General features: G+C 40.5%; 1 protein-coding gene across 6 annotated transcripts in view; it reads left to right on the top strand.

The window, feature by feature from the left end:
• The first annotated feature begins 18,184 nt into the window (after positions 1-18,184).
• STYK1 (serine/threonine/tyrosine kinase 1) overlaps positions 18,185-24,478 on the top strand; it is a 52,157-nt gene continuing 45,863 nt past the window's right edge. For 2 of the 6 annotated variants that reach the window (XM_021667830.2, XM_021667824.2), the window contains exon 1: positions 18,185-18,441. The gene's annotated coding sequence lies outside the window, so the exon portion shown is untranslated. The other 4 variants (XM_021667829.2, XM_064377666.1, XM_021667822.2 and 1 more) reach the window with 4 other exon arrangements.

Here is a 24,478-nt window from a genome sequence, read left to right as displayed (position 1 = left end):
GCTAGCTCTAGAATCACCCAGGCTTTCAGAATGGGGATGGTAAGCTCTAATGAAAGATCCACGCTGGTCAAATAACACAGGGAGCTTAGTTTGCAGATCCCTCCCTATGCCTCTAGTTTGGACAGTATTCTAGTAAAAGGGGTATAGAATAGAGGCATGTGATAAAAAAGGCTAGCAATCACCACTTTTGTTATTGCCATAGTGTTGTTCTTTTATGCACTGATCTCATTGTTAAATTCACGAAGGCTTGCACATAAGGGGTTCCAGGAAACGCCTGTCCCTGCCACATGGACTTGGCACCACTGGTGAAAACTCCCTCTTATCAGTTGAAAACAGGATTTCCCGAGTAATAAAAATTGTGAGAAGTTGTGTGTGTGTGTGTGTGTGTGGTTATTTTTAAAAATTCCTAAGCTGTTTTCTAGAATGGCTGTTAAGGGCCAAATTGTGTCCCCCTAAAACTCAAATGTTAAAGTCCTAATCTCTAGTACCTCAGAATGTAACCATATTGGGAGATATGTTGTTTCAAGGAGTTGAAACAAGATTATTTTAAAGTAAGTGTTCATTTTAGGGTGAGGTCTAATCCACTATGACTGATATCCTTGTGAGGCGAAGCAACACCAGGAGCATGCATGCACAGGGGGATGACCCTGTGAAGAAGCTGCGAGAGGAAAGCCATCTGCAAGCCACGGAGAAAGGCCTCATGGTGAACCAAACCTGCCAGCACCTTAATCTTAGAGTTCCAACCTCCAGAACTGAGAAAATGAACTTCTGTTGTGTGAGCCACTAATCTGTTAACAGCAGCCCTAGCAAACTACTACAGAGGCTATGCCACTGTACATTCATGGCAGCAACGTGTAAGACCTGGTTTCCTCACATCTTCATCAGCGTTTGGTATTGTCCCCTTTCTTTGTTTAACTTTTATACGTGAGGTGGTATTTATTGTGGCTTTAATTTGCATTTCCCTAATAGCTAATGATGTTGACTATTTTCATGTGCTTATTTGCCATCTCTATATCTTCTTTGGTAAAATGTCTTTTCATGTATTTTACCAGTTTTCTGATTGGGCTGATTGGTTTGTGTTGCTGTTTGAATTTTGGGAGTTCTTTATGTAATCTAGATATGAGTCCTTTGTGGGCTTTGTAAACATTTTTCTCTCAGTTTGTAGCTTGTCTTTACCCTTTTAACAGTGTCTTCTGCAGAACAAAAGTTTCTAATTTTGATGAACTCCAGTTTATTGGTTTTTTTTTCCTTTATTGATTGTGCTTTTGGTGTTATGTCTAAGAACTCTTTACCTAGCCTCGGTCTTAAGGATTTTCTTCTATCTTTTCCTCCATCTTTGTGTATAAGATATGAAGTTTAAGTTGAGATTTAATTTTTCACCTGTGTCCATCTAGTTGTCCCAATACCATTTGTTGAAAAGACTGTGTTAGTTGAATAGCTTTTCTGTACTCTTGCCAAAATCTAGTTGGTTCTGCTTGCATGGGTCTTTTTCTAGGGCCTCTATTCTGTTTCATTGGTCTAGTTTGTTATCTCTCTGCCAATAACACATTGCCATAATTACTGTAAATCTTAATATCAGGTAGAGTGATTCTTCCCACTTTAATCTTTTTCACAATTGTTTTAGTTATTCTAGTTCTTTTGTCTTCCCATGTACATTCTAGAATAAGCTTATCTGTTTCTAGAAAAATCTTGCTCGAATTTTTATACGGAATGTGTTAAGCCCTTGATTAGTCTGGGTAGAACTGATGTTGAGTCTTTCAATCCATGAACACATACATCTCTCTGTTTATTCATATCTTTGATTTCTTTCATCTATATTTTAGTTTTCAACATGTAAGTTCTGTACATATTTAATTAGACTTATACCCAAGTATTTCATTTTTAGTGATTGCAAATGGTACTATGTTTTTAATAGAAGCTTTCACTGTTCATAGCTAGTGTATAGAAATAGAATTGATTGTATATGTAGACCTTTTATGCTGAACTTACAGTTTTAGGAAATTTTTGGGTAGATTATGTTATCTATAAGTAGGGACAGTTTTATTTCTTCTTTCCAATCTGTATGCCATTCATTTTCTGTTCTTATTGTGCTGACTGGTGAGGACTTTCATTGCTATATTAACTAAGAATAGTAGAGTGGATATTCTTGCCTTGTTCCCAGTATTAGGGAGAAAGCATTCAGTCTTTCACCATTACATATCATGTTAGCTACATGTAGGTATTTTTGTAGATGTTGTTTATCAGGTTGAGGAAAATTCTCTCTTTTCTTATTTGCTGGGAGTTTTTATCATGGATGAGTGTTGGATTTTGGCAAATGGTTTTTCTGCTTCAGTTAATACAAATGTTTGATTTTTTTCTCTTTTACCTGTTAATATGGTGGGTTATATTTATTTTTAAATATTGAACCAGCCTAGGATTCCCTGAATAAATGTACTTGGTCATGTTGTATAATTTAAAATATATTATTGGATTTAATGTGCTAATATTTTACTGAAGTTTTGTACTCTTCTGTGCGTGAGGGATATTGGTGTGTAGTTTTTCTTTTTTCTGTACTGTCCTTGTCTGTACTGTCTTGGTATCACAGTTAACATTAGTTTTACAAAATGAGATGGAAAGTATTCCTTTCTCTTCTATTTTTGGAAGAGATTATGTATAATCAATGTTGAATTTTCTTTAAATGTTTGGTAGCATTCTTCAGTGAAACCATCTGAGCATAGAGGGTTTTTAAACTACAAATATTGCAATCACAGCTCTATTTGAATTAACTATTTTATATTGGATGAGTCTTGGTAGTTTGTGCTTTTTAAGGAATTAGTTCACTACTTTAAATTATTACATTTATGTATGAAGAGTTATTCATAATGATTTTTTAGATTTTCCTTTTATGTCTTTTGAGGATGGCAGTAAAATTTGTTTCACTACTGATATTAGTAATTTGCATCATTTTTTTCCTTTGTCAGTCTCACAAGAGGTTTTCAATTTCATCAAAGTTTTCAAAGAACCAGCTTTTTGTTTTATTAATTTTTCTCTGGTTTTCTGTTTTACATTTCATTGACATCTGTTCTTTATTATTTCTTTTTTTCTGCTTTAGGTTTATTTTGTTCTTTTTCTGGTTTCTTAAGATTGGTGCTCAGATTATTTATTTTTGATTTTTTTCCTATTCTAATACAAGCACTTATGCTATAAATTTCCCTCTCAGCATGGCATTAGCTGTGCCCCACAAATTTCAAACATTGTATTCATATTTTCATACAGTTTAATGTATTTTAAAAATACTCTTGAAACTTCTTCACTGACCCATTAAGAAATATGGTGTTTAATTTCCAAATGCTTGTTGCTTTTTCTGTTATTCTGGTATTAATTTCTAGTTTTATTTCATAGTAGTCAGGGAACACGCACTGTATCATTTCGATCATTTTAATTTGTTGAGTTTAGTTTGGTTTATGGTCCAGGATATGGTCTGTTTTAGTGAATGTTCCATGGAGTCTTAAAAATAATTCTGCTGTTGTTTAGTGGAGTGATAAATGTCAACTAGATCCTGTTTTATGGTGATATTGATAACTGCTGAGTTTGGGGGGAAACAAGGGAACCTGGGGCCATACGGTGGGGTTTCCAAAAGACCTGGTTTGAGCAAACCAGTTAAAGCACCTTCCCCATTTTTAAACTTGCCTTGTGAACTCTAGATCTAACCAAAGTAGATCTAACCAAAACCTGTCTTGACTACTGCAGAAATCTGAGAAATTGGGTGGGGCAAAGTGGAAGACTATAAAAATTTTGTGAAAAAAAAGTTGAGACGCATGGTAGGAAGTTATCTTTAAAGTTTCTTGCATACATTAACAACACATTAAGTACCAATGTTCTCAGCATTGTTTTAGCCTCCACAGCAATCCTTGCTAGTCTCTTTTGTTGCCCTTAAGAAAATGAGAAAGTTGTGTATGCTGGTTACACAAATGTATTATAAAACAAATTCACAAAAAGGAGGCTAGTTGGAGAACAAGCTCAGGAATTCCAAGATGTAGGTTCAGGTCTAACGCCCTTATCATCTTTAACCTCAGGCTGCTCACTCAAGATCATGGTTTCAACATCTTTGAAAGGAAAAATGTGGTTTTCAACTAAACGTAAAGGGGAAGACATTTCAGATTATCCCAGCTCTCCCTCAACTCAAATATGCTATTGTCCTTTTGTGGATGGCTCTTGTCCTATTGGTTCTGATTCTCTGGAGAACCCTGACTAGTAGAGATTTTGGTATTGAGAGTGCTTCTAGAGGAACAGAATTTTAAGAATGAGTTTTCAGAATTGTTTTAGAGTTCCTGGAATTGACTCCTAATCTGATTAGATTTAAATATGCTAATGACTACTTCCAGTAGTAAATAAAGCATTGATAAGTTTATGGCGTGAACTGTTCATGGAGATATGAGAAATCTCTCCACTGGGTACTCCTAGTCCACCACTTACAAGGAAGCAGGGAGCTAAGTGACTCTATGTGATACTTTCAATCATTTTTGGAAAACTAAGGAAAATAATCATGTTAGTTGGTTGTTCCTATGTCACTAGACAGAGTAGTGAAAGAAAAGGATGAGCTCAGGGATATGAAATCCCAGCTTAAGCACTACATAACTGGCTCAAAAGCTTTTATGTTTGACCTGAAAGAGACTCATCTCCTGTAGCTGTAGAGCTGAAATTGCTGAAAATTGGAGGCAGAACCTCATTCTGTGACTGACTGAAGTACACTGCAAGTTGAACTCCCAGGTTTGCATGGTATGTTGTATTGATGTGAGGGCATTACATGGAAAAGCATGGGATCCTATACATTGGGATCTAACTGTGTGGGAAGACTCTGATGAAGCTGGGGACATTAAGTCCCTCAATTCTTACAGCATTTTTACAAGTAGAAGAGGTCTTCCTAGTCTCAGCAGAAGTGGTCACCTCAACTCCGGAAGCAGCAGCCTCCCCATGCTCAATACAGTGACATCCTCACCCCCAGTGGTATTAACCCTGAATTACCTGAGAAAACAGTGATAGCCTTCCCTGAGACAGTGGCCAAGTGAAACAATGCTGATTCTCAGACCCACCCCACCACACCTCTTTGCTTCTAGACCTATAACTAGACTCAATTCCCAGCAGGCCCCTAAAGGTGAGGTAGAAAATGTGACCCATGAAGCGCACTACACTCCAAATGAGCTACTTCAGTTTTCTAATTTATACACACAGAAATCCAGGGATTATGTGTGGGAATGGATACTAAGAGTACAGGATGATAGTGGAAGGAACATAAAATTGGATCAAGCTGAATTTATTGACATGGGCTCACTAAGCAGAGATTCTGCATTTAATGTTGCAGCTCAACTCAGGGAGTTAGAATGAGCTCTAACAATTAGTTTGTTTGGCTAAAATATGAGTCAAAAAGTGGTTCACCATGAGTAAATTGGAAATACCAAAAATGCCTTGGTTTAATTTAGAGGAAGAGATCCAAAGGCATAGGGATATTAAAATGTTAGAGTGAGTTAGTCGTTTAAGACATACGAACACTGAGAAGTCCAGAAGACATACCTTTCAGCAATACTGGAAGAAATACGTTTGTGAAGGAAGTTCTGGTATCCTTGAAGAGTTCTGTGATTGCTCTACTCTCTATAGGCCAGACCTCACAGTGGGAACTGCAGTCACTGATTTGGGAAACCTAAATGCAGTAGGAGTAATTAGATCTTGGGGTGGCAGGGGCCAGGCGTAGTTACATTAGTGGGCAGCAGAGTCAAAGCAGTAATCAGAATAGTCTGACTTGTGTAGACTTGTGGCATAGTGTAGACTTGTGGCATAAGCTAATTGCTTATAATGCTCTTGAAAAAAAATAGGAAGCCTACTACATTTTTAAACCTATATAAGCAGAAAAGTCCTAGATCAAGTGAACAAAAGTCTAACCTGAATCATAAAAACAGAAAGTCATGGCTCCTCAGTTGATTACCAGACTGGAGCCAATTTACAGGCTCAAAGACCCTTAAAGGGAGTCCAGGTCCTTTTGAGGGAGGAGCATGGTACCCTACCAAAAATGTATACTGTTACTCTTTCTCCAAGGCCTCCACAAATAAACCTACTGCCTTTTACTAGGGTAAAAATCATTGGGGAAAAGGAAATAATCAGACATTTGGGGGATTACTGGACACTGGCTTTGAAATTACACTGATTCTGAGAATCCCAAAATATCACTGTGACCTACCAGTCTGAGTAGGGGCTTATGGAAATCAGGTGATCAATGGAGTTTTAGCTCAGGGTCACCTCACAGTGGGTCCGCAGGCCCATGCAGTGGTCTTCCCACTTGCAGATGCATAGCTGGAATAGACATTTGCTATTAGTAGCTGGAAGAATACCACATTGGTCCCTGACCTGTGGAATGAGGGTCACTATGGTGGGAAAGGCCAAGCTGAAGCCGTTAGAACTGCCTCTACCTAGGAAAATAGTAAATAAAAACAATACTGCATTCCCTGAGGGATTGCCAAGATTCACACCACCATCAAGAACTTGAAGGATGCAGGGATGCTGATTCGCCCCTCAAGCCCATTCAGCTCTCTTATTTGGCCTGTCCAGAAGGCAGATAGATCTTGGAGAATGACAGAGGATCATCACAAGCTTACCTAGGTGATGCTTACAGTTGGAGCTGCAGTATCAGAATTTCATTGCTCAAGCAAATTAACTCTTCCCCTGGTACTTGGTATACATCTATTAATCTATCAAATGCCTTTTTCTCCATACCTGTTCATAAGATTCATCAGAAGCACTTTGCTATTTCACCTGGCAAGCCATGAATGCACTTTCACTGTCCTAACTAAAGGGTAGGTGTATTAATCAATTTTCAACTGCTATAAAGAACTACCTGAAACTGGGTAACTTATAAAGCAGAGGTTTTTGGTCAGCATTTTGGTCAAAACCATTCAACAAGTTACTAAACTTTCCCATGTCTTCTTATCTTCTTCTGAGCCTTCCCAACTGTTCCAAGCTCTGCCTGTTACTGAGTTCCAAAGTCGCTTTCACATTTTTAGGTATCTTTATAGCAGTGCCCCAAATTCCCAGCATCAATTTTCTGTATTGCCCTATTTTCATACTACTATAAAGAACTACCTGAGCGTGTGTAATTTATAAAGAGGTTTAATTGACTCAGTTCTTGTATTTGTCTTTTTCAACACTGCCAATAAAGACATACCTAAGACTGGGTAATTTATAAAAGAAAAAAGTTTAATTGACTCGCAGTTCAGCATGACTGAGGAGGCCACAGGAAACATAATCATGGAAGAAGGGGAAGCAAACATTCCCTTCTTCACATGGTGGCAGGAAAGAGAATTGCCAAACAAGAGGGAAAAGCCCCTTATAAAATAGATCTCATAAGAACTCACAAGAACAGCAGCATGGGGGTAACCAACCCCATGATTCAGTTACCTCCCACTGGGTCCCTCCCATGACATGTGGGGATTATGGGAACTACAAGATGAGATTTGGGAGGAGACACAGCCAAATTATATTAGTTCTGCATGATTGGGGAGGCCTCAGGAAACTTACAATCATGGTGGAAGGCAAAGGGGAAGCAAGGCACATCTTACGTGGCAGTAGGGGGCAGGGGAAAGTGCAACACTTTTAAAACTATCAGATCTAGTCAGAACTAATTTACTATAATGAGAATAGCATGGGGGAAACTGCCCCTATGATCTAATCACCTCCCATCAGGTCCCTCCCTTGACATGTGGGGATTACAATTTGAGATGAGATTTGGGTTGGGACACAGAGCCAAAGCATGTCAGAAGGTCATCTTGCCAGACCTATGTTATAATTTAGTTCTCAGTGATCTTGATTGACTTTCTCTTCATCAAGATATCACAGCGGTTCATTACACTGATGACTTATGCTGATTGGACCTCATGAGCAAGAAGCGGCAACTATTCTAGACTTAGTGGTAAGAAATATACATGTCAGAGGGTGGGAAATAAATCTGTTGGAAATTCAGGGATCTTCCTTGGTGAAACTTCTAGGATGCAGTGACGTGGGTCATGTTGAGATATCCCTTCTAAGGTGAAGGATAAGCTGTTGCATCTGGCTGTTCTACCAGCAAGAAAGAGGCACAACACCTAGTGTGTCTCTTTGGATTTTGAAGGAACATATTACTCATTTGGGTGTACTACTCTGGCCCATTTACAAGTGAACTGAAAAGTTGCTGGTTCTGAGTGTGGCCCAGAGCAAGACAAGCCTCTGCAACAGGTCCTGGCTGCTGTGCAAGCTGCTCTGCTACTTGGGCCATATGGAGCTTGAAGTATCAGTGACAGATCAGGATGTGGTTGGGAGTCTTTGGCAGGTCCCCTTAGGCAAATCACAGGAAAAGCCTTTAGGATTTTGGAGCAAGGCGCTGTCCCATCAACCACAGATAATTACTATTCTTATGATAAACAACTCTTGGTATGCTACTGGGCCTAGTAGACACTGACTACTTAATTACACGCCACTAAGTCAACTGGACCTGAGCCACCCACCACGAACTGGGTGTTATCTGGCCCCACAAAACCATAAAATTGAGTATGCCAGCAATACTCCACCATCAAATGGAAGTAGTATGTACATGATCAGGCCTGAGCAGGCCTGAAGGCACAAGAAGGTTACATGAAAAGTGGCCCAAATGCCCACTTGGGCTATACTGCCTTCTCTCTCCCAGCCTGCGCTTACAACCTCACTGGGAGGGCCTTGTGATCAGTGGTCAGAGGAAGAGAAGACTTAGGTCTGGTTTACAGATGGTTCTGTACTATACGTAGGCACCATCTGAAATTAGACAATTGCAGCACTAAAGCCCCACTACGGAACATCCATGAAAGACAGTGTTAAAGGGAAACCCCTCAATGGGCAGAACTGTGAGCAGTGCACCTGATTGTTCACTTTGCTTGTAACAGAAAATGGCTAAAAATATGGTTATATACTGATTTATGGGCTGTGGCCAGTGGTTTCACTGGATGCTCAGGGATTTGGAAGGATCATGATTGGAAAATTAGTGGCAAAAAATATTTGAAGAAGAGCTATATGGGTAGACCTCTCCTGTGTCCCATGGGAATTCTGTCCTTAGCAGAGGAAGATCCTGACTCCTAGGGCAAAATTGGACAACTGCGTCACAATGGAAATAAGGAAGAACATGTCTGGAATACAGGAAACCCTTAGGGCATCTCTTAGATTACATGCTCTGTGATTAAGGTCAATGAAACTATAACAAACCAGTCTAGGGAGCAGTACTGAAGGAGCAGATCCTTCAGAAATGAAGGTTTTGGTCACACCACCTGATAAAGACTCATGACCAGCTGAGGTGTTGTTAAAAGCAAAAGGAACACAGAATAGGTAGATAAAGATGCTATTGCAAATACCAGCTACAACCATGTGACCAGTTACAAAAATAAGGACTGTAATTGCCATGAGTACTTCCTCCTTCTTTTTCCATGAATACACTTGTGTTTGTGTGCATGTTTGTTTTCTTTCCTCTCTTATTCCCTTATCATGTAACATTGGATATATTCATTGTATAGCCATAGAGTTTAAGTACAGTTGTTCCTCGGTATCCATGGAGAATTGCTTCCAGGACCCCCTGCTGATACCAAAATTCACAGATGCTCAAGTCCCTTAGAAAAAGAAAGTGGTATAGTATTTGCATATAACTTGTGTACATCCTCCCATATACTTTAAATCATCTCTATATTACTTATAACACCTAATACTATGTAAATGCTATGTAAACAGTTGGTATCCCATATTTTTTAGGGAGTCATGACAAGGAAAAAGTCTGTATATGTTCAGTAAAGATGCAACCATCCATTTTTTAATGAATATTTTCAACCTGCACTTGGTGAATCTGTGGATTTGAAACTCACATATATAGAGAATTGATGTTTATTTTATATCATGGTATTTAAGTCATGGTATATCAAGGAGAATACACACTGCTCAAGGACTTTACCTCCTTTTTTGGGAACAGGGTAACTGCCAACTTTTGTTATATGCAGGGTAATTGTATCATGTTAGGTGGAATTATGATGTTGTTGTCTTTATTTGGAGATTAAAGTATGGTTTAGAAGATGTGTATGAATGCCAAGTTGGCAAGGTGTAGACTTGTGATGGTTAATTTTATACATCACCTTGACTGGAGACAGGGTGCCCAGATAAAACATTATTTCTGAGTGTGTTTGTGAGGGTGTTTTGGGAGATGTTAGCATTTGATCCTGTGAACTCAGTAAAGTAGATTGCCCTCCCCAACGTGTGTGGGCCTCATCTAATGCACTGAGGGGCTGAATAGAGCAAAAGGCAAAGGAAGGAGGAATTTGCCCCATTGTCCTCGCCTTACTGTTTGAACTGGGGTGTCTCATCTCATCTTCTCTGCCCTGGGACTGGAATTTATACCATTGGCCATAAATTTGGTTCCAAGGTTTTGTATTAAATTTAGTTCTAAGAAACACAAGTAGCTAAAAGGTGCACTGCATCTATAAGAAGAAGCAAATAGTTTGCCTCCAAAACGTGCAACTATACCTCATACTATATCCCATGGATCATTGACTCATTCACTCATCCATTTCATAAATATTTATTAAGTGGCTATGATGTACCAGATACTGTTTTAGGGTTTGGAGATATTTCTGTGATCCAAGCAAGACCCTGTCTTTAAAAAGTTAAGAAAGAAAGAGTATAAATAAAGAAGTGATTGTATAGTATGTTTGGAGCTGATAAGCTCTAAAGGGAAAATAATGGCAAGGATGATTATATGTGCCAAGATGGAGTGGGGTTGGGTGGTCAGGAAAGGCTTCACTGATAAGATTACATGTGAGCAGAGACCTGAAGGAAGTGATGTTGGCAGGTAGCTGAGGAGAAATCTAGAGTGCTCTAGGAATAGTAAATCACAAGTGCATTGCTGTGGGAATATGTTTAGAGTTTTTGAAATATATATATTTGACACAGTCTCCCTGGGGAGACCCGGGGAGGTACAGGGTATCTTGCATTATGCAGTAATAGCAACCTTATGCTACACAAAGTGTTCACATAATGTGATAAAAGCATGTTTCCCCTTAGTAATGTTGAATACATAAATTTCACTCTGGTTTTTTTTTTTTTTTTTCTGGACTCTATTCAGACCGTGGCATCATTATGATATCAATGAATCCTTGATGAGATTTGGGCTTCCTAATCTCGATGCATTTCTTAATCAGCTCTGAGAGACTTTAGCACATAGTTATATTTTTAAAGTTGATTCTACTAGCAATTTTTATGTATTTGAGCACTAATGTGTATTTAATAAAGCATTTAATTTGGCAAATATTGACTTTGCAGCTTACTTTCTGTGTGACTATGAACAAGACACAGTCACTGAATCTCAGTAAAAATTATTTGTTCTTTACATCATCTATCCTCTCTGTTTCACTAAGGTTTTATAGAGTTCAAACAAAATGATAAGTCTGAAAGTATTTTGAGACTTCAATGTAAGACCAGCACTTTTTCTGATCTTCCCATATTTGACAAACATGTCCTGGCACAAATAGTGAGAAATTGAGGTCTCCGTTTTTTTTTTTGTTTTTGTTTTTTTGAGACGGAGTTTGGCTCGTTACCCAGGCTGGAGTGCAATGGCGCGATCTCAGCTCACCGCAACCTCCGCCTCCTGGGTTCAGGCAATTCTCCTGCCTCAGCCTCCTGAGTAGCTGGGATTACAGGCACGCGCCACCATGCCCAGCTAATTTTTTGTATTAGTAGAGACGGGGTTTCACCATGTTGACCAGGATGGTCTCGATCTCTTGACCTCGTGATCCACCCGCCTCGGCCTCCCAAAGTGCTGGGATTACAGGCTTGAGCCACCGCGCCCGGCCGAGGTCTCCGTTTTTAAGGAGAATATAGCCTATTAGAAGAAACGAACAAGGAAACTACAAATGAGAAACACTCTGGTGCTGAGTAGAAAGAAGGACAGTTTGCATAGGAGAGGATGCAGAACAACATAAAGTGTTTGAAAGATAAATGTACATTCAGAGTCAAGTTCAGGGACCATTTATTTCTCAAAGGTGACCTGCATTCTAAAGAACTAGGAGGAATTATTAGGTAAATTAGGGCATTACAAACATAAGAAACAGTATGCAAATGCTTGTTGGGTGAGAGGATTTAGAACTTGTTTCTTTGGTTTTGTAGGAAAAAAATGAATATTTAGTATGATTGGTGGCTATTAGGAAGTATAGATAAGGTGAGTGTTAAGGGAGATTCACCATAATTAAGAAATTTTATTTTGTAATGATGTAATTTTATTTTGTGATGAAATTTTATTTCGTAATGATTACAGAATTATATTTTTTAATAAAATGTACATTTTGTAATGTAAGAAATCATCATTAAGAAATTTTATTTTATAAAGGTTTTAAATGGGGGTAGGTATTTCATGATAAGACATACTCATTGGAAAAATTACGCTGGCAATAAAATGAAAAATTAGAAGGTGAGGTTGAGGAGTGAAGACCAGTTAGAAGAATCTTACAGAAATTCATGCAGGAAAAGAAGAGGGGTGAATTCAGATAATGGAAGAGAGAAAAGAGACAAGATAAAGAGAGATTTAGAAGGTATGACTGTTACTGATAACTGATGATGTGAAATGGAGGCAAAAAGACTGAACACATCTATGTGGCATTTCCCAGCTTCCTGATTTGAGCAGGTCAGTGGATACAGTGTTCTTAACTTGAAGCTTTTAGTCCCTTAGGGAGGGAAGTAGCTATTTGAAAAATCACATTTAAAGACTGCTTATTGAATAATTAGTACCAACCTTTAGATATTATTTAGTGGTATTGTTAAAACTCCCTTCTTTTTACCTTTATCAATGAAGTAGATGGAAATAATATAAAAAGGGTGCTTTTGTGAAAAAAACAAGTATAGGCCGGGCGTGGTGGCTCATGCCTGTAATCCCAGCACTTTGGGAGGCCGAGGCGGGCAAATCACGAGGTCAGAAAATTGAGACCATCCTGGCTAACACGGTGAAACCCCATATCTACTAAAAATACAAACATTAGCTGGGCGTGGTGGCATATGCCTGTAATCCTCGCTACTTGGGAAGCTGAGACAGGAGAATTGCTTTACCAAGGAGACAGAGGTTGCAGTCAGCTAAGATTGCACCACTGCACTCTAGCCAGCCTGGGCGACAGAGCGAGACTCGTCTCAAAAAAAAAAATCAGGTATCTAGTTGAAAATATCTCAGTAGCATAGTCACAAAGGGATAATGTCAGAATTTTGATTCAGAATTATTTTTAATGTTTTACTCGAAGGTGACTGAGATGAACAAGATAAAGTGTTTAAAAGATAAATGTACAATCCACCATAGGTTGCACAAGTATAGATTAATAGAAACCTAAGTTATTATTAGTAATATTAGGTAATAATAATATGACAATTAACACGTAGTGCTTTTGATTTTCAAGAGGTACTTTCTTTTTTTTTTTTTTTGAGACGGAGTCTTGCTCTGTCGCCAGGCTGGAGCACAGTGGCGCAGTCTCGGCTCACTGCAACCTCCGCCTTCCGGGTTCAAGCGATTCTTCTGCCTCAGCCTCCCGAGTAGCTGGGACTCCAGGCACGTGCCACCACGCCCAGCTAATTTTTGTATTTTTAGTAGAGACGGGGTTTCACCATGTTGGCCAGGATGGTCTCGATCCCTTGACTTCACGATTCACGTGCCTCGGCCTCCCAAAGAATTGGGATTACAGGCGTGAGCCACCGCGCCCGGCCCAAGAAGTACTTTAAAGTATTTTTTTTATTTGAACTTTCAACAACTCTGTGAGGTAGACCTTTTTTATTTCATTTTACCTATAAACAAATTGGAGGTTAGAGAGGTTAAGTATGAGAAAAAAATTTCTGAAAATTAGATGTTATGAATGGAATAAGCTGCCTAGTGGCAAGTCCTCAGCACTGAAGAAGCGTAGACAACACTGGATATTTACCCGCCAGGGATGTTCCACAGTGTGTGCAATACCTCTAGCAGGCAGGAGTTAGGGGGAGATGGATTTGCATTCAATTATTAGAGGAGCGTGGAATATGAACCCTGACAAGAAAATGAGGCTAATACAGACTAACCTTTTCATTTTACAAGTGAGAAACTGGGACCCAGAAAGGTCAATCTGCTTTAGCTCTGGAATTCAGCTGTAGGTCAGTGATCTCTAAAAATCATTCTAAACTGAATGACTCCATGAGAATCCTGGGGAAAGAAAGAAAATGAGAAGAAAATAATGAGTGGACCAAAGTGGTTGGCATAATATCCTTAATTATCAAATTTTTTTAATCTACAGGGAGAATGAATGTTCTTGATGAGACTAAAAGTATTGGCACGTGGTATACTTCTTTTATGGTCAACAGCATGTATTGATCTTTTAGTATTTACAGGAAACAGAGACTACAAGGAGGTGTAAGACATGGACCTAATACTGGGAGCTCTTCCAAGCAACGTGGTAGGCAGAATAATGGCCCCCAAAGATGTCCACACCCTAATCCTCAGAACCTGTGATTATGAGGCAGGAGACTAGGGTCTGAAGGTAAAGAACCTAAGGCCAATCGGCGCTGATTTCCTAGAACTGGATCAAAAGGAAAACCCCACCTCTCCACACCCAAGTAACAAAAGGATCAGAGGATACTCCCTTTGCAACTCCCCCCTCTACCCCTTTCTGTGTTGAAGATGAAAAATGAAAGAACCTATTTGGTCGCCTCCTGCAACCAATCAGACTGGTTGCAGGCCAGGTCTTCATGTGTAACTTTGTAACTTCACTTCAGCCTCTGATTGGTCATTTTCCACAACCAATCAGACTCGTTGTGGGCCACTACCTCATTTACATAGGATTTAAACTAAGTAACCAACAGGAAACCTCTAGAGAGTATTTAAACCCCAGAAAATTCTTTAACCAGGCTCTTAAGCCACTTGCTAGAACCTGCTCAGTCTGTGGAGTGTACTTTTATTTTAATAAATCTGTGTTTTTCTTTCGTTGCTTTGTTTGTGCCTTTTGTCCAATTCTTTGTTCAAAATGCCAAGAACCTGGACACCCTCCACCGGTAACAATTATTCTACCTTTAATGGCAAAATTGACATTGTGATGTGACTGAGGTTATGGAGCTTCAGAGAAGAAGATTATCCTGTGGGCCCAATCTAATCATCACGTGAGTCCTTAAAGGTGGAGAAACTTTCCCATCTGTGGTCAGAGAGAGAGCAGAACACACAGCAATGACAGAAGGGTCACAGAAACACACACCTGATGTGAGAGGACTCAACCAGCCACTGCTGGCTTTGAAGATGGGGGTGGGGGAAGGAAGGCTATCAATCAAAGAATATGGGAGACCTTTATAAGTTGGAAAAGGCTAGAAAACAAATTCTTCCCAGGAACCTCTAGAAATGAATACAGCCCTGCTAATAACTTGATTTTAACCCACGAAGAACTTCGTTGACTTCTGGCTTACAGAACTGTAAAATTTTGTGGTAAGTTTGTGGTAAGTTTGTGGTAATGTGTTATCTTAGCCATAGAAAACTAATACATAATGTAAAAAGAAACAGCATATACATGGAAGCTTACCAATGATCAATATTCTCTAGGATATACCAATTCTCTAGGGTAAACATGAGGTCACATGAATAGTAATTTCTCACACTCTTATCGCTGCCTTTAGTTGGTTGCAGAACCTCTGGTTTTTTTCTTAAAAGATCTTTTCCCCAACTGTCCTTGAAGATCCTCAAGATAATAGAGGACCTCATAAATTTTCACAACGCCAAACCCAAGCTACTACATAGAATCCACTCTTTTCCTTGTCTTAGATTTCCTCTGGTGATGTCTACTGGTCTCTAAGTGCCTGGGAAGCTCCATTTAGCTGCCAGGCATTGCTGCAGTGATTCTACCACTGACTGTTTATAGCTTTCATCAAAGTGGCTCTGATCCTCTGTGCCAGTGCAAGCCTTTCAGGTAAGCCTCAGGACCCTGTGGAGCCACTGGTAGCCACTGCTTGCCCTTTTGCGTTTACAGATAAAGTTGGAAAAATTCACCTGCCCCGCTTTTGTGTTATATTCCCTTGAAAACAGTTCCAAAGCAAAGCTACCTTATGTACACAAGGTCTTATACAGTTTTGTTGTCGTTGTATTTTTCTGTGAAGTTACCAGTTGTACTTAGAGTCCCCTCTCACTAGGATTCTGTTATTTCATAAGGGTTTGGCCAAAGGACATTGAGATGCAGACATAATGCTGAACCCCAAGCTATTCTTGTTAGTCGAAAATACCTTTGTGCTTTTTCTTTTTCCTTATAATGAATGACTTTCCAGGGACTCCTCCATGCCTTCTGTAAATAGATTCCACTACACTAAACCAATAAATTCCTTCCTCACAACTGCAGAATTATACAAGAGGGAATATCCTAAGTAACACGTGGATGGATGACTGTAACAGTTTAGAGGAGAGCAGGGTCTGGTAGTTAAGGTTCATGTAGAGTAAACTGGAGAAGGAAGAGACCTCCAGGGTCTATTTCAATGTGACTTCCTACTACTGTTCAATACTTAATCTGGACAGCGAGATAATGGGCATGCAACAAATTCCTATGGAATTAATAATGAGGCAGAAATAATCTGGTAGAAATGCTGGGGCCAAAGTATTGTTGACAATGAGTTGGAGGTCCATACATTTGAGATGGAGCTAATAATTGAAATTATAATGGAATGAAAACTTGAAGAGAAAAGAGAAATAATGGATATTCAAACCATCTTATTCATGAGTATAATGTGTGGGACTAGCTACACATATACCTCCTTGTGTTTGCTGTTTAACTCAGACTATATAGTACTTAGCTGTTTCTGTATCTGAGCATTATCATTTCCAGTGTTTTCTGTATCTCAAAAATGTTTTAATATGTAATTTATTTGATTTACTCAACAAAACTGGAGAGTAAAATTTTGGCTCCCCCTTCTGTATTATATTTTGTTTTATTTTAAATCCTAGAGGTTATAACTTCTATTACTACAATAGTAACTAGATTTTAAACGAAATTCTGTACATCAGAATGGGTGCCTAGCAATATACTCCAAAAATTTAAAAAATGATTAAACCACTGTATCTGTCATCAAGGAGCATGCTTGGGAAAGTAGAGTAGAAAATTACAAAACATAAAGTTCCAATCAGTTTATTTGGCTTTATCACTTGTGACATAAAGAATGGAAAGAATAACTAACTGATAAGATGTCTTCCTTCTTTTGAGGTAAAATTCACATACCATAAAATCAACCATTAGCCACATTACATTGCACCCAAGTTCTTTTTGCTCTAATGAATGTGAGTTTGTGTTTGGTATGCATTCAACGATGAACAAATTGGTCACATATTCAAGTTACCTATGACACATAGTTCTTCAATAACATTTGTATTAGATGTTAATATCTAACTTGGAATTCCTTCAGCTATTTATTTTCTTAAGTATTTTTTCTCTTATTTTAATTTCCATGTGGGCAGGTAACATAACTACCTTCTTCACTGTTTCCCTATAGGAGAAACCAGTATATAATAATGATCAATTCCATATCTTGGGATTTTTAATTCCTATTAATTCCTTATAGGTTCCCCCACGTCTCCGCAGTAGTCAATACTATCTTTTTTTTCTTTTCTTTTCTTTTTTTTTTTTTTTTTTTTGAGACAGGGTCTTGCTCTGTCACCCAGACTGAAGTGCCGTGATGCAATTTCGGCTCACTGCAATCTCCGCCTCCCAGGTTCAAGTGATTCTACTGCTTCAGCCTCCTGTGTAGCTGGGACTACAGGTGCCCCCCACCACCTCCGGCTAATTTTTGTATTTTTAGTACAGATAGGACTATGTTGGACAGGCTGGTCTCGAACTGCTGACCTCAGGTGATCCACTCACCTCGGCCTCCCAAAATGCTGGGATTACAGGCGTGAGCCACCACGCCCGGCCCCTCGGTACTGTCTTGTATCACCACGGCAGCCTTCAGGTGGAGAACGTTCCTGGCGCGGAATAATCCACCTGAATGTGAATCCTGACCGTTTTAGGCGCCAATGGAGGCCGCTGCTATGGGCCCGGCCGTGGGGTGGCGCTGTTGCCCTGTATAGTGACTCCGTTTTCACCTGGGCGGGAGTCTCCGTGATACCTGACCATCTAGCGATCCCTGGAGTAAGAAATGAGTGCAGATCAGCAACAAGCCCAGCCTTTACAGTTTCAGCAGAGGTTTCCCGTGGCTCGCGTGTGGCGAGTCCCGGAAACCTCGGAGCCCGCAGACTTCCCTTCGCGGGAGCCCGCCCGAACTCCATCCTCTGCCGGCAGCCACGCCCCGCAGTGGGAAGGAGGGACTGGAAGCGTTTCCGTGAGGCTGGCACGCCTTGCCCTACCCAACCCAGTCTATTTCCCCTCTGCCTGGGCCGGTCCCATCTGAAGTCGGAGTGACCCGAGGAGGGACACGGTAGTGGACGGGGCGCGGGGGCCGGGCGCGGGGAGGGGGCGGTGAAGAGGGTGGGAGGGGAATGGCGGGGAGGCAGCTGGGGACGCACGGACCTTGCAGTTGGGAAAGGAGGAAAAGGTAAGAGGCTGGGAGCGGAACGGTTAAGATCCGCTGTTTGTATTTATGTGAACAAACAAAAATTGCCAGGCGAGTTGACCTGTGTTTCTTCGGAACAAGCATGTTTGGCTTCTGTGTTTCTATGGTGAGGGACTATACCTGCCTCAGCAGATTTGGTGCAGAGAGAAACATGAGAAAGCCCAGGAATGGGGGACCTCTGTTCATTCCTGGAGAGGGGGCCATCAGGAGAGGGAGGAGAGAGAAAGAATGAGGTTACAGAAATTTCTTGTCAGAGGATTGCATAGCCGTTCAGACCGTGGGCTCACTGCTTTCAACTTCGGCTCCCTCATCTGCGAAGCATAAATACGGTAATTACTTTCCAGGGTCGTTGCGATATTTAAATGAGATGTCAATAACCATGCTTAAAAACTGTACAGTGTGATGTGCTATCCCTTGTTGACTGACTGAATCACTGTTTTCTTTCTTTTGGGCCGGGGGCGGGGAAGGAGTCTCGCTCTGTCTCCCAGGCTGGAGTGCAATGGCGCGATCTCGGCCCACTGCAACCTCCCCCTCCCAGGTTCAAGTGATTCTCCTGCCTCAGCCTCCCGAGCAGCTGGGACTACAGGCGTCCGCTACCAAGCCCCGCTAATTTTTTTTTGTAGTTTTAGTAGAGATGGGTTTCACCATGTTGGCCTCTGTTTTCTTTTTAATGTCTTTTTTTTTCTCTTTCATTTTTCTCTGTCAACCCCTCACCTCCCTTTTGTCTTCTTGCTTTCTTTCATTTCTGGGATTGTTGCTTTCCTCTGTAATGAGCCCTCTCCACGCTGGAGTTTCTTACACCTATGCGACCACACTTCCTTCCTACTGAGTGGGAAGTAGTTGTGTCAGTAAAGGAGTTGGTTACCGTAATGTGCAGCACAGCTCAACTGAAATACACCTGCAAACAGAACTCTGTGCTGTCTACCTGGTTTCCCCCCCAGTACACCGCAATCTCCACTGACTGCTAGCTAGGGGACAGCTAGGTCTTTCAGTGAGACATCTGAAGTATTTGCTTCAATGAAAATCATATACTTTTTCTTTCAGTGCCTCCATTACTGTGTGAGTTTGCTAGGGCTGCTGTAACAAAGTACCACAAACTGGTTGGCTTCAACCAGTGGTCCCCAACGTTTTTGGCACCAGGCACAGGGACGGATTTTGTGGAAGACAATTTTTTCACGGATGCAGATGAGCTTGGGGGGGGGGATGATTTCAGGATGAAACTGTTCTGTCTCACATCATCAGGCATTAGATTCTCATAAGGAGTTCCCAACCTATATCCCTCACATGCGAAGTTCACAACAGGGTTCATGCTCCTGTGAGAATCTAATGCCTGCAGGCACGGTGGCTCACGCCTGTGATCCCAACACTTTGGGAGGACGCGGTAGGTGGATCACCCTGAGCTTAGGAGTTTGTGACCAGCCTGGGCAACTTGGCAAAACCCGTCTCTACCAAAAATACAAGAGAAAGAGAAAGGAAGAGAGAGAAAGGAAGAAAATCTAATGCTGTGGCTTATCTGATAGGAGGAGGCGCTCAGGAGGCAGTGACAGCGATGGGGAGTGGCTGTAAATACAGATAAAGCTTTGCTGGCTCACCCACTGCTCACTTCCTGCTGTGTGCCCTAGTGTTGGCACCCTGGGTGTTGGTGACCCCCGGCTTAAACAACGAAATGATTGTCTCACAGTTCAGGAGGCTAGCTGTCCAAAACTAAGTTGTTGGCAGCATCGATTCCTTCTAAGGGCCATGAGGGCAGCATCTATTCCAGGCATCTTTCTTTGGCTTGTAGATGGCTGTCTTCATGTGTTATGTAGTGTTCTCCCTGTGAGTATCTGTCTCTGAATTTCCCCTTTTTATAAGGACACTAGTCTTATTGGATTAGGATCCATCCTAATTACCTCATACTGATTTCATTTTCTTTGGATATATACCCAATAGTGGGATTGCTGGATCATATAGTAGTTTACTATCTCTGCACTATCATCTCCAAATAAAGTCACATTATGAGTTACTGGGATAGAATGTCAACATATTAATTTTGGAGGGGCATACAGTTCAACCCATTAACAACTAATGTCTTTAATTATGCACAAGTTAGTTGAGCATTGCATCTATTTCAGTTGTCTCAGGCAGAAACTATTTCCCACCTTTCCAAAGCCCTTACAACCAGTCCCAACAAACATGTGCTGTGAAGTTCTGCTAGGAGTTATGTAATTCTGCAGCTCTTAACCTGAACGTATACATTTCCTGTTGCCACTGTAACAAATTACCACAAAGGTGGTGGCTTAAAACAACATAACATTTTGTCTTACAGTTCTGGAGGGCAAAAGTAAAAATGGATGGGCAGGTCTCCAGATGGATGGTTCATTTTGGAGGCTCTAAGGGAGAATCAGTTTCCTTGCCTCCTCCAGTCTCTAGAGGCTGCTACAGTCCTTGGCTCATGGCCCCTTCCTCCATCTTCAAAGCCAGCAATGGCCGGTCGAGTGTTTCTTGTGTCTTCTCATGCTGACACTCACACTTTTGCCTTTCCCACATTTAAAGATTCTTGTAATTGTACTGGACTCACTGAGTAATCCAGAGTAATCTTTCTATTTTAAGGTCAGTTGATTCATTTCATCTCTAACCTTAATTCTCCTTTGCTATTTCAACATTATTGAAAATCAACATATTCATAGGTTCTGGAGATTAGGACATGGACATCTTTGGGAAGCCATTATTCTGCCTACCATACCTGAGATTTCCCAACTGGGTATTCTTTATTCTTATTATATATATATTTAAAATTTACATTTAATTTTAAAACTTAAAAATTATATATATTTTTCATATACATGTTGTTTTGAAATATGTATACATTGTTGAATGGCTAAATTAAGCTAATTAACCATGTACTTCCTATATAACACTGTTAGAAACTACTCCCCATTCTCTTTTGCACTTTTAGTATTATAGTTTAATCCTTTATGCTCAATTAGTTTCTATAGATCATTTTTCAATAAAGCTTTTTGCAGATCCAATGCTATTTTCATAGGTGAATTTAGCTACGTATTTATTCAACAAACATATGAATTCTAATATATGCCAGATACTGCTCTTGGTGCTAGGGCTACAGCAATGAACAAAATAGCTGGTCCCTAAATTTTTATTCTCATGAACGTTTCCTGTTTTTTCTTCTTACTTTGCCATTTCATTTTTGTGCTCCCCACCAGCCCAGTCTCTAGTTCCCCAACATGCTTTCTGAATTTAGATGTGGCTACTGTTTTGTGCCTACTTCTGGGCTATGCTTATGAGGGACCTACAGAAGCTGACTGTGGACTCAAGGAAATTGCAGTCTTGTTGGGAAGAAACAGATACTCATAGGCAAACTGGTTAAGTACTGAATAAGTAGGTTGGGTATTAGCATATCATGACTTGGCATAGTTTCTAACTGGAGAAAATGAAAGTAGAAGGGAATAAATATGCACAAAGGTAAAGAAGCAATTACAGTCAGGTGCAGTGGCTCATGCCTGTAATCCCAGCACTTTGGGAGGCCAAGGCGGGCAGATCACCTGCGGTCAGGAGTTCAAGACCAGCTTTGCCAACATGGTGAAACCCAGTCTCTACTAAATATACAAAAAATAAAAAAATTAGCTGGGCATGGTGGCAGGTGCCTATAATCCCAGCTACTCAGGAGGCTGAGGCAGGAGATTCGCTTGAACCCAGGTGGCAGAGGTTGCAGTGAGCCAAGATCATGCCACTACACACCCTGGATGACAAGTGTGAAACTCCATCTAAAAAAAAAGAAAAAGAAAGAAACTAATTATACAGACATCAGTGTAGAGTGGATAGAGTCCTCTCTCAGTTCTCAGTCCAGGGGACCTGAAATCTGTTTTAAGCTCTGGTACTCTCTTTGTGAGCAAATAACAAGGCACCTACCTCAGGGGTCCTTAGTTGTTTTATTATTATTTTCATTCCTTTCAAAAATGAAGGGTAGACGTTGACTAGAAAATCGCTGGAGATTCTTCCAGGTTTGAAAGAAAAAGTCTTTTATTTTTTAACTTCTCAGAATTTTTTTGAGATTTCTAACCAGAATAATAAAAAGATAGTTTAGAGTTTAAGGGAGACAGTCACCTCTGGATATGAAAAGGCTAACTGGGATGAAAGGGGTTTCTATCCATTCATTGGCTTAAAACCTCTTTTCCTACAGTTGTTCTCACCTCGTCAGCCCAGGCGGCCTTCTTCCCTAGCTTTTCCTCCCTACACCTTCTGCTGAATTGGGCAGTTAGAGTTCAGCCCTATCATACTGTGAATACTGCCTCCTAAGGGTGAGTCTTCAGGAAGCAGAAACATTTCGTGATGCTCACTCTTTCTTTAGCCCCCAGCAGTCTGAGTCATATCCAGGCTTCTGAGCCTTGTGTGCTCCCCGAAGGTCATCTCAATCAATTTTCTCATACTTCTCATTCATAAAAACCCTTCATGGCATAGTGATGACAAGGAATATCAACAGTTAATTTGTTTTGTTTTGTTTTGTTTGTTGAGATGGAGTCTCACTCTGTTGCCCAGGCTGGACTGCAGTGGCATGATCACAGCTCACTGCATTCTTGACTTCTCAGGCTCAAGTAATCCTCCCACCTCAACTGTTAGGTAACAGAATATATGGAAACATGGTATTTTTAGAATAGTGATCTAAATTAAAATTATGATATGTATATAATTCTAGGCTAAGTTAGAATTCTAATAAGGACACAGTAGTAGATGCTAAAGGTTTAAGGAAAAAAAGTGTTTCAAACTATACACTATGGTTATACACATGTCTATTAGCCCTTCCTCACACTGCTATAAAGAACTGTCCAAGACTGGGTAATTTAAAAAGAAAAGAGGTTTAATTGACTCATAGTTCCTCATGGCTGGGGAGGCCTCAGGAAACTTGTAACCAGGGTGGAAGGGGAAGCAGGCAGGTCTTACATGGCAGCAGGTGAGGGAAAGCGTGTGAAGGAAGCAAAGAGGGAAGAGCCCGTTATAAAACCATCAGATCTCATGAGAACTTACTGTCATGAGAACAGCCTGGGGAAACCACCCCCATGATCTAATCACCTCTCACTGGGTCCCTCCGCTGACACATGGGGGTTATGGGGACTACACTTTGAGATGAGATCAGGGTTGGGACACAGAGCCACACCATTTCAACATGTAATATCCACACTTGAAGTCAGGTGCCTTTCTGGAAAAAGCCTTGAAATGATTGGTTTTAGTTGTACACTCAGACATTGAAAGATTTATCCAGATGTAGTGTGTTGTAGGAGATAAATGCAGGATTTGTGTTGGACAACTTTAGGAGACAGGATTATGTTATATCCGTATTATGCTACCAAATAAGTGGTGAAAAATATTTGCCAAAGATGCTAATTCGGGGTTTAGAGAAGTTGACCTCAAGTACTTTTTTTTTTCTGACAGTAGTCAGCTATCAGGACCAATTGTATGTCAAGTTACCCTTGGTTTGTGTCAGCGAAAAAGGCTTAGAATCAACTTCTCCAAAATCCCTGTTAAGTCAGATCGAGCTGGCTTCACCCAGACAGGGGAAGCTCCTGTTGACCCTCACCTACATAGTCTTTGCCATCTCTTCAGCCTGGGCCGAAGTTTAGTACCACTTCTGGCCAGTTAGAAGCTATAACAGCAAGAAAAGATTGGTTTGAGTCATATAATTAACAGGTTTGGGTTATGGTTCAAGGAAGGAGGAGAGGCAGAAGGAATGCTGAAAATTGATTCTGACCTACCTGTGGTCAGATTTATTCTGTAAGACTTATTCTCAGATTCTCAGATTCCACAAATCCGGCCCATTTGATGTGAAACCACATGGCTTCCCGGACTCCTATTTCTGTGGTCCTTCCTCACAGGGCTCAAGGCCTGACTCCTTTAACTTTCCTTGAAG

Source organism: Aotus nancymaae, unplaced genomic scaffold (genome assembly GCF_030222135.1).
Source record: "Aotus nancymaae isolate 86718 unplaced genomic scaffold, 86718_ANA_hifiasm-v0.15.2.pri h1tg000016l, whole genome shotgun sequence".
In the NCBI taxonomy this organism is placed as follows: Eukaryota; Metazoa; Chordata; class Mammalia; order Primates; family Aotidae; genus Aotus; species Aotus nancymaae.
The sequence above is the reverse complement of the archived record's forward strand: the minus strand, read 5'-3'. Positions and strand labels throughout refer to the sequence as shown.